The following is a 10,172-nucleotide window of genomic DNA, read 5'->3' as shown; positions in this document are numbered from 1 at the left end:
CTAGAGTCAAGCTCATCAGGGTCTTCTTTCCCCGCCCGTTCCCTTGGCTGTGGTTTCGCTAGATAGTAGATAGGGACAGTGGGAATCTCATTAATCCATTCATTCGCGTCACTAATTAGATGACGAGGCATTTGGCTACCTTAAGAGAGTCATAGTTACTCCTGCCATTTACCCGCGCTTTGCTGAATTTCTTCACTTTGACATTCAGAGCACTGGGCAGAAATCACATCGCGTGAGCCTCTCTCGCCTCTCGGGGGCCCGCCTGGCGCCTCGGCGGGTGCCAGGAAGGGGGCCCCTTCCGCGGCCCGTCCGCGCGGGCTCTCTTCTCTCTCTCGGCGCTGGGCGCCGGCTCCCTCTCCGGCGGTCCATTCGGAGATCTGCCACGGGGCCGGCGGTACTTGGTCTCCGCTGGCAGGGCCGGGCCTCCCCTTTTTCTCTCTTAGCCTGCCCTGCCTGGCCTCCTTCCGGCGCGCTCCCTCGAGGCCGCCCGTGTCTTTCTTGTTCGGCTTGGGGGGACGACCGGCGCTCGTGGGTGGGGCGGATACTCAGCGCCACCCTACCGGTGCCCCTTCGTGTGCCCGCAGATTTCCCATATCATCCTCGCCAGAGAGCGGGGGACCCGCGCCGCAACCTCCCGGTCTCTTGGCACTCCCCTTGTTGCCGTGTCCTCGCGGGGGCCTCGGGACCCGCGGCTGCCGGCCGGCGCTCTCGCGCCGCGGCACCTCCCGGCGGCGGCGATTGCCCAGCTCAATGCGACTCTCAGGTGGACGAGGCCGGGGCCGCTGGGGGCCTGGGCCGCCATGTGCGTTCGAAATGCCGATGATCACAATTCACACTGATTCTCGCAGCTGGCTGCGTTCTTCATCGGCGCACGAGCCGAGTGATCCACCGCCGAGAATTGTCTCTCGTTTTTTTTGGGGGGGGGTGGCTCTGTCCACCTCTCGATAACCGCGCCGGTGGCCCGGGCGCGGAGCATCTAGCTTCTTTTCGGCAATCCGAAAAAAAACCACCGGCGGGAGCCGGGCCGAGCGGTGACCGGTCGCCTCTCGCGCGGCGGCCCCCTTCCCCAGGGGGGGCCGCTCCGACCGCGTCTCACCAATCCCCCCGGTCCATTCGAGGCCGAGCCCCGGCGTCCCGGGGCCCCGGCGAGCGCCGGGAGTCCCGCGCCCACACGGCGCGGGCTCCGGCGCACCCGGCGTGGGCCACTCCCGCCTACACCCGGAAGACAGCACGGTGGCCGGCCCTCCCCGCCTCGGCGGACGGAAGGGGACCGGCTGGGCACGCTCTCTCTGCTCGGTAATGATCCTTCCGCAGGTTCATCTACGGAAACCTTGTTACGGCTTTTACTTCCTCTAAATCATCAAGTTCGATTGTCTTCTGGGCGCACGAGCGAGGCGCCGGGGTGCCCCGCTGCGGCCCGTCCGAGGATCTCACTAAACCATTCAATCGGTAGTAGCGACGGGCGGTGTGTACAAAGGGCAGGGACGTAATCAACGCGAGCTGATGACTCGCGCTTACTGGGAATTCCTCGTTCAAGGGAGACAATTGCAACTCCCTATCCCAAGCACGAATGAGGTTCAACGGATTGCCCAGACCTTCCGGCCAAGGGCGGCTATCCGCTGATCCCTTCAGTGTAGCGTGCGTGCGGCCCCGAACATCTAAGGGCATCACAGACCTGTTATTGCTCAATCTCGCGTGGCTAAACGCCACTTGTCCCTCTAAGAACTCAGCGCCCGGCGCGGCGTCCGGCGCGACTATTTAGCAAGCCAGAGTCTCGTTCGTTATCGAAATTAACCAGACAAATCGCTCCACCAACTAAGAACGGCCATGCACCACCACTCACACAATCAAGAAAGAGCTCTCAATCTGTCAATCCTCACTGTGTCCGGGCCGAGTGAGTTTCCCCGTGTTGAGTCAAATTAAGCCGCAGGCTCCACTCCTGGTGGTGCCCTTCCGTCAATTCCTTTAAGTTTCAGCTTTGCAACCATACTTCCCCCGGAACCCAAAGACTTTGGCTTCCCGCAGACTGCCCGCCGCGTCATTGGAGTAACGCCGGCGGATCGCCAGTCGGCATCGTTTATGGTTAGAACTAGGACGGTATCTGATCACCTTCGAACCTGTAACTTTCGTTCTTGATTAATGAAAACATTCTTGGCAAATGCTTTCGCAGTCGGTCGTCTTTCGGCGATCCAAGAATTTCACCTCTCACACCGCAATACGAATGCCCCCGTCAGTCCCTCTTAATCATTACCTCGAGTTCCGAAAACCAACGCAATAGAACCGAGGTCCTATTCCATTATTCCATGCTGTGCTGTCCCGGCGGTCGGCCTGCTTTGAACACTCCAATTTTTTCAAAGTAAACGTTTTGGCCGCGCTCGGCACTCAGTCAAGAGAACCGGGCGGAGACTGAGAGGAAGGCCAGGCGGGCAGACTGCTCGTCCGCGCCGCAGCTGCTGGGCCGCGGCGCCAGAGTCCTGCGCCCCTCTACTCTCGTTCGCCACCCGGCCGCCGCTCCCTCCGGCCCGCCGCCGGTCCCTCGCCCTCTCCGGCCCGGCCGGGGCGGCAATTCCTCTACTTCCCCGGGCGCCCAGGCGGCCGCTGGAATGCCGCCCGCTGTCCCGGTGCGCCGTCCTCTATCTCGTAGGGGGCGGCCGGGCGAGCCGGGGAGGCTGCAGCTGGCCGGGCTGAGCTCCCTCCGTCTGGGAGGTCCCCGGTCGGGGATCCTGCCTTCCGCCGCCGGGGCTACGGCTCGGCGCAACTGCAGGGCGCCGCCCACCGCCTGCTCGGTGAGCGTGCCGCGGGGTTGCGCGCGGCTCCGGCCGCGGGGGGCCGCTGCCGGCTCTCTGGGCCTTGGACGCCGCCGTGACGTTAGTGCACCTCGGGCTGCCGGGACCCGGTGGAAGTCGGGTGCCCAAGGGCGGGCCGGTCCTTCCGCTCCGCGGAAGCTGCCGGGCCGATCCGGACGTCGCATATATTGCTGCTCGGGGCAGTGGAGAGCCCGCCGCTCTCCGAGGGGCCCTGGCTCCCCTCTCTCTCCCTCGCTATATCCCGCTCGCTCGTCCGAAGCGGGCTGGGCTGCCGCTGCAGCCCCTCCTGGAGGCTTGCAGCCACGCACCAGCGCACCTCCCGTCCCTCGGGAGCGGCCTTTCCGACACCTCTGGGCACTGTGGAGCGGGGCTTGTCCAGACCCCAGGTGGAATCGCTCCGGAGGCTTGGGCTCGACCGTGTAGGAAATGCCGTATTGTATGGACAATATATGGCTGTACTGATTTCTGGCAGCTCGAGCTGAGCTCAAGACCACCCTCCCCCTATAAATAGGCAAACCAGGGAGTGGGGGTTAAGGTCTAAAATGCTCTCATTGAAATACGCACGTTTTGGGCCCAACCTGTCCCGGCGCAAAGCCCTGTCAGAGGCCTTGGGTGGGCCGGCGAGCCGATGGACGGCAGGCCTGGAGGCGCCCGTCCCGCTCTCCGCGGGCAACCCCGGACATCCGAACCTCTCGGACCGGGTTTTCCGAAGAAGGCGATTCACCGCGCTGCACCACCTGCCCCGCCGGCCTGGAGCCGTTTTCGCCCAGGAAAGCGTGTCGGAAATGCACGGTTTTAGGGGGGCCGCGTGCGGCTACGGCGGTTTTTTTTTTCGCCAGGACGGCAATTGGCCGCGCCGCACCACCAGTCCCCGCCGCTCCGGAGCCGGGCTTGTCCAGACCCGAGGGGGAATCGCTCCGGAGCCTTGGGCTCCACCGTGTGGTAATGGCCGTATCGTATGGACAATATATGGCTGTACTGATTTCTGGCAACTGGAGCTGAGCTCGAGACCACCCTCCCCCTATAAATAGGCAAACGAGGCTCTCATTGAAATACGCACGTTTTGGGTCCAACAGATCCCGACGAGAGACGCTCTCGAGAGCCAGGGTGCCTCGCCAACGAGTTTGCAGGTGGGGACGAGTCGGTTTTTGCGCCCGAGTCGGTTCGAGACCGGAGATCCGACCTTTTGCGGACCATGAAGTCCAAGGAAGAAATCTTCAGCGGGCGCCCAGGCAACACCGCCCGTCCAGCACCCACGGCGGGACCGGCGCCCCGGTCCCTCCACGCCCAACGGTCCGTCGCACGACGGCATTAGGACCGACTTGGCAACTTGCCACCCCAGTGTTACTCCTCCAGAGACCTCCTGCGGGGTGTACTGCCAACCCTGGATTTCAAGTCAGTTCGGGGTGGCCCCCTCAGACTCGCGGCCCAGCAGCTCATCCCGGGCCACCGCGCGAGCGCCGGTTCGATCCGCCGTCAGTCCCGGCTGGCCCTCCTCCGGCTGCGCCCGCTCCACCCAAGGGCCGCCGGTCCAGCACCACCTCCGGCCGTCCGTGCGACGGGGCCCTCCCGCCACTGGTCCTCCGGGCCTGCTCCGCCCGAGGGCCGCCGGTTCATTCCGCCGTCAGTCAAGGCTTCTCCCCTCCTCCTCCAGGTCCGGCCCGCCCGAAGGCCTCCGGCCGGCCAGCCCTCCACAACCGCTCAGAGGGGCCCCGCTCAGAGTGGAACTTCCCTGGGGCTTAGGATCGACTGACCCATGTACAACTGCTGTTCACATGGAAGCCTTCTCCGCCACTCGGCCCTCGAGGATTTCATTCGAATATTTGCTACTACCACCAGGATCTGCGCCTGCGGCGGCTCCACATGGCCTCGCGGCTGGCACTTCGACGCGCACCGCGGCGGCCCTCCTACTCGTCGGGGCGTACCACCCGGGCGGCGGTCCCACTCGCTCTCTGCCCCAACGGCTCTCTCTCTCTCTCTTTCCCGGGCGCCAGCTATCCTGAGGGAAACTTCGGAGGGAACCAATTAGTCTTTCGCCCCTATACCCAGTTGGAAGATCGATTTGCAGGTCAGAATCGCTGCGGACCTCCGCCAGAGTTTCCTCTGGCTTCGTCCTGCTCGGGCATAGTTCACCTTCTTTCGGGTCCTAGCGTGCCTGCTCTTCCGGGCTGGCAGCAGGCCGCCGCGCGGCCGGATCCCGCCCTGGCCGAGCCCTGGCCGGCCTACACTCTCGGTGCGCCTCGGGGCTTTGCCTGGCGGCCCCCCCCACTCGTGGGCCCGATAGACTCCTTGGTCCGTGTTTCAAGACGGGTCGGCAGGACTCGCGACAATCGTCCGTGGACCCGAGGCGCCTCGGCGCGGCCGACACCGACCCGGCCGGGGACCACCGGCCAGCTGCCAACGGGGGCGGTCACGGCGAACTGGGTCCTCCGGAGGGCCGGGAGGCCCAGCCCAGCGTCCCTTCCTCGGCCTTGCGGCCGGCGCGACCACGGCCGGTCTCTTGGCTCTCCGACCGCCCCCCCGTCGGGGGACCGGGGTTGCCGGAGGAACCCCAACCGGCCGGGCTATGCTGGCCCGAATGCCCAGCCGGTCGCGGGCGCCGCGCCCGGGAGAAGTGCACGCGGCCGGGCCTCGGAGGCTCCCCTTGGCCCCGTCCCATGGCTAGGGGGGTGCGGGGCCGCGGCGGGCACCGCGCCGGCCGCCGCGCCGGCCGCGCTGAATCTCCCGGGCCCGATCTGTGCGGCCCTCCCGTTTGCTTCTCGACGGCTTCACGTACTCTTAAACTCTCTCTTCGGAGTGCTTTTCAACTTTCCATCATGGTACTTGTGCTCTATTGGTCTAGTGCCGATATTTAGCCCTGGATGGAGTTTACCACCCGCCTTTGGGCTGTGAAACAAAACAAGGGAGATCCCCGGTCGGGGATCCTGCCTGCCGCCGCCGGAGCCGCGACCCGGCGCGACCGCGGGGCGCCGCCCGCCGCCTGCTCGGCGTTCTGCAGGGTTGCGCGCGGCTCCGGCTGCGGGGGGTCGCTGCCTGCTCTCCGGGCCTGGGACGTCGCCGCGCGACGTCGGTGCGCCTTGGGCTGCCGGGACTCGGCGGAGGGGGCTGATCGGGGGCAGCGGAGAGTCCGCCGCTATTCGAAGGGCCCTGCCCCCTCTCTTTCTCTCTCTCTCCCGGTTGCTCGTCCGCAGCGGGCCGTGCTGCCGCTCCAGCCCCTCCTGCGGGGTTGCAGCCACGCACCACGGCACCTCCCGGCCCGGGGTCCGGCCGAACTGGGGCCCGGGAGCAGCCTTCTGGACACCTCGTGGGAAGGCCTGGCGGGCCGGCCGACGCTCTCCTGAGCATGAGGAGTCGACCGGCCGCGTCAAGACCCGAGGGGGAATCGCTCCTGAGCCTTGGGCTCCACTGTGTAGGAATGGCCGTATTATATGGACAATATATGGCTGTACTAATTTCTGGCAGCTTGAGCTGAGCTCGAGACCACCCTCCCCCCTATAAATAGGCAAACCAGGGAGTGGGGATAAGGGTCCAAAATGCTCTCATTGAAATACGCACGTTTTGGGCCCAACCTGTCCCGGGGCAAAGCCCTCTCAGAGGCCTTGGGTGGGCGAACCGATGGACGGCAGGCTGGAGACCCCCGGCCCGCTCGGCCGCATGGAACACCGGACATCCGAACCTCTCGGACGAGGCTTTCCGAGAATGGCAATTCACCGCTCCGCAGCAACTGCGCCACCGCCCTAGAGTTGGGTTCGCCCGGGGAATCGCTCCGGAGCTTGGCGATCGATTGTGTCGGAAATGCACGGCTTTAAAGGGTCTATGTATTTTCTTTTATTATTTCAATTGATAAAGTGTTTCTACCTTAACAATTTTTTGCTTATTTTACCTTGGTTGCACCGCCTTGATATCAATAAAAAAAAAAAAAATAAAAACATGTTTGAGGGGTGACCAACACGCCCCGCCTATCTCCTCATTAACATAAGAATGTGTGACGTAAACTCCGGAGATCGGCATACTTTCCCGGTTATGCGTGGCAGCTTGATCGGCAGCGTCACACGTACTTCTTGTAAAGTTTCTTGAGAATTTCACCGCATTCCTTCATAATCGCATGGTGATGTGATCGTTTTGTACACGTTTTGTTATGCAAGGTACACTTCATGTACAGTATATACGCGTGTATGGGGGCTGGGTGCGTACACGTGGCTACCGGGTGGGTGCGTGCGTGTACATGCATATTGAACGACATCGTGTGCTTACACCATAGAGCTACAAATCTTACACGTAGGTGTACACGGATACATGTACATGTACATCATGTCTTGTAGTTGTACATGTACACACGTACTTCACGAAGGACAACTATTCGCACTGTCCATGCTGGCGACTGCCCCAAATTCAATTTTGGTTGTTTATTCTGTTGATCTTAAAGCTAGAAACACTGTACAGACATAGTAGCCTACTTTGATATTTGTACATCTTGATAGGCTAATGACGGGGCAGGGTTGAAATCGGTTAACACTTTCTTGTTGACATTAATCTTGTCACTCACTAATATCCAAGGTGCAGTTCATTTTCAATCAGCATAAGCCTTACTGATCGTGACATTCATGTGAGTGTCGTGAAGCTGAGAAGCAACAATATCATTAGCCGTAAGGTTTCTGCACCTGATTTTGTTTCTTCTGCCTTTCAATATATTTTTCACTATATAAGCACAACTGTGGTAGCTTAAAAATGACACTGTTGTTTTACTGAACTATTTCTCCTATTCATTATAACAAGGATTAATTTCATTTAATTTGTTTTCTTTCATTGGAAACTGCTATCAGGTTATGGAGGATGTGCTTCCACGGAAACAAGTCAGAAGAGAGAGCAACCAGGTCGGAAAGGTTGGAGATAGAACCTTGTGCATAGAAAGTGCGCCAGACCCAGAGTGTACTGCAAGTGCTTGTAGCGTGATTCCAGTTGTGTCGGTAAGTCCATCACAATCACTTGCTCCCTTCAACTATTGTTGAACATTCAAGAGGAACAAATGGATATTGTTCAATTTCAATTTTTTTCTCTGGAAATATTTTAAAATAACTTTCATTTTGTTCTTTTACATGTACAGAATGTGGATGCTGCTTGTCAGACTGATCCAGTGAAAATTCTTTGTTGTGATATACGTTAGTATCAAAATGCATTTGAAATGTCTATTTTTGTTATCATATTAATTTATAAATGGCATTTTTTCTTCTTATTCTGTTTTCTTGTTCTCGTCATAGTTCATGATAAACAAGAAATTTATACAATTTTTTCTGATAGATACCGATGCCGGAATACAAGCTGTTCCCGAAGTCAGCGAAACTGGAATACAATGCAAGCTGCTTAACGATGCAGAGGTCGAGGAGGTACAAGACAATAAAGTTGAAGAATTAGAAGAGGAAGAGTTAGAAAAGGGACAAGAGCGTGATGATTCCTCCGACTATGAACCATCCTCATCATCATCTTTGTCATCATCTTCAGAACCTTGTCGCACCCGGTCATTTCAAAAAGTAAGTACGATAGATGCAGTACATTAAACGAGAACTTATTTTATAAGGTTACAACAGAAACAAAGCGAAATGTTTTTTAAATTTAAAATTAACCTTCTCTCATCGCAGAGTAGAAACTACTTTTCATTCCTACACTCACCGTGGTATCACCTTGGTTTACCCAAATGCCATTGATCTTTTGTTAAAAGAAGGGGGAGAAGTCCACGGACTGTTCCAATATCACCGGATGTTCTTCCTCAAGATCATCCAAAGTACACTGTGTTCGAGGGGGAGCTCTTCAAACTTTTCAGGAAGTGTTTCAAGTGCGGTTCATGGAAGATCAGTCTGATTAAACGAACTGTGGGGACTTTCGTTTCTGTTTTTCAGCGATGAGGGGCATGCAAGTCCAAGGAGACGACCTGGGGTTCCCAGCCATGGCTGGGTTCAACACCTGCAGGAAATCTGCTACTCTCTGCAGCTGTCCTGTTTGCTGGTGCCAGCCCATCAAAGGTTCTCCGCATGTTGACCAGTATGGGGGCAGCTTGTATTTCGCTGCGCACTTTTTTTCTCCCACCAGAAGAGACAGCTCTTACCATTAGTTGAAGCGGTGTGGACACAACACATCACCGAAGTGAAGCTTCGTCTGAAAGCTGATAATCAAGCGCTAGTCATCGGCGGGGATGGACGGGCAGATAATCCAGGCCACTCCACTAAATATGGGAGCTACACTGCAATAGAACTCAACGCTAACAAGATTGTTGATATTCAGCTTGTACAGGTAAATCTTTGTTTCTAAAGAAAGGTAGAGTTGATGTAAATGCGATGGTTTTCGATAAATGGTTCTCGACAATTTGTACAAGCAAAAGGATGCATTCATTTCATTAACTTTATTCTGTATACACAGTCAATTTGAAAGTTGCTTATTTCAATTTGCTGCTGCCGCTAGGCCTTGATTGATAGCCTCAGATTGACTGTTACTAACGTTTAGTACATGTATTTGTTGTATATTCATTTGTTAGTGCAATGAAGTCAAGAGTAGCTACCACATGGAGCTGGAGGGCTTCAAAAGGACAATGGCAACCCTACGTGAAGCTGACATCACGTCTGCAAGCTCGTCACTGACCGTCATCGGTCTTTGGCCAAATATGTGCGGGGACATGAGCCAACAAATCTACACATGTATGACGTCTGGCATATAGCAAAAGGTACCGGTAGTTGAAGATAAAGATTTAAAGTTCTATCCCAAAATCAATATTTGTTTTTATGACCTTCAGAACCATTTGTCGAGACTACAGAATTTCAACTGAGTTCTTGAGAAACACATAGGAAAATAGTTATGGCAAGAAATAGATAAGTTATCAAAGAGGAAAGGGTTTGAGGGTGTGGCCGAATGGAAGAGGTCCATAAACAATCATGTCTGTTGGTGTGCCTCTTCCACCACTGATGCAGAGGAGGATCTCCGGGAGGCCAAGTTGGCCTCTTTATGTAACCACATCGTTGGAGTACACCGAGGGCACTCTGCTTTATATACTAAGTGTGAGCATGGCCGACTTGGGAGGCGAAAGAAGAAATGGTTGAAGCCAGGTATTAAAAAAGAATTTACTTTCAGGCTTTCCCTTATGGTTCTTTAATATAGGAGTCATGACGATTAATTGAAACCAAATGATATTAACAAATCAGGTTCGTGGCTTTATAGGGACAGAGGAAACTACCCAGCTGTACCAAATCCTGGAGAGTACTCCATTGCGGAAAGACATTCGGAAAATGTCTTCCGCAGCGCAGACGTCCTCTCTGGAGAGCTTCCACAGCCTCATAAACCAATTTGCTCCCAAGATGAAGGCCTACTCATATGATGGTA

General features: G+C 56.8%; 2 pseudogenes; both read right to left on the bottom strand.

Annotated features, from left to right (window-relative positions):
* Window positions 1–753: 753 nt before the first annotated feature.
* On the bottom strand, window positions 754–900 carry LOC147797432 (5.8S ribosomal RNA; annotated as a pseudogene).
* A 405-nt stretch (window positions 901–1,305) lies between these two features.
* LOC147797431 (small subunit ribosomal RNA) lies at window positions 1,306–1,996 on the bottom strand (annotated as a pseudogene; the record flags this gene model as incomplete).
* Between the last annotated feature and the right edge of the window lie 8,176 nt (window positions 1,997–10,172).

The sequence above is a fragment of the Acanthaster planci genome, linkage group LG11 (assembly GCF_054643075.1).
Source record: "Acanthaster planci isolate LZ-2023a linkage group LG11, COTS_SCS, whole genome shotgun sequence".
Taxonomy (NCBI): Eukaryota; Metazoa; Echinodermata; class Asteroidea; order Valvatida; family Acanthasteridae; genus Acanthaster; species Acanthaster planci.
The sequence above is the reverse complement of the archived record's forward strand: the minus strand, read 5'-3'. Positions and strand labels throughout refer to the sequence as shown.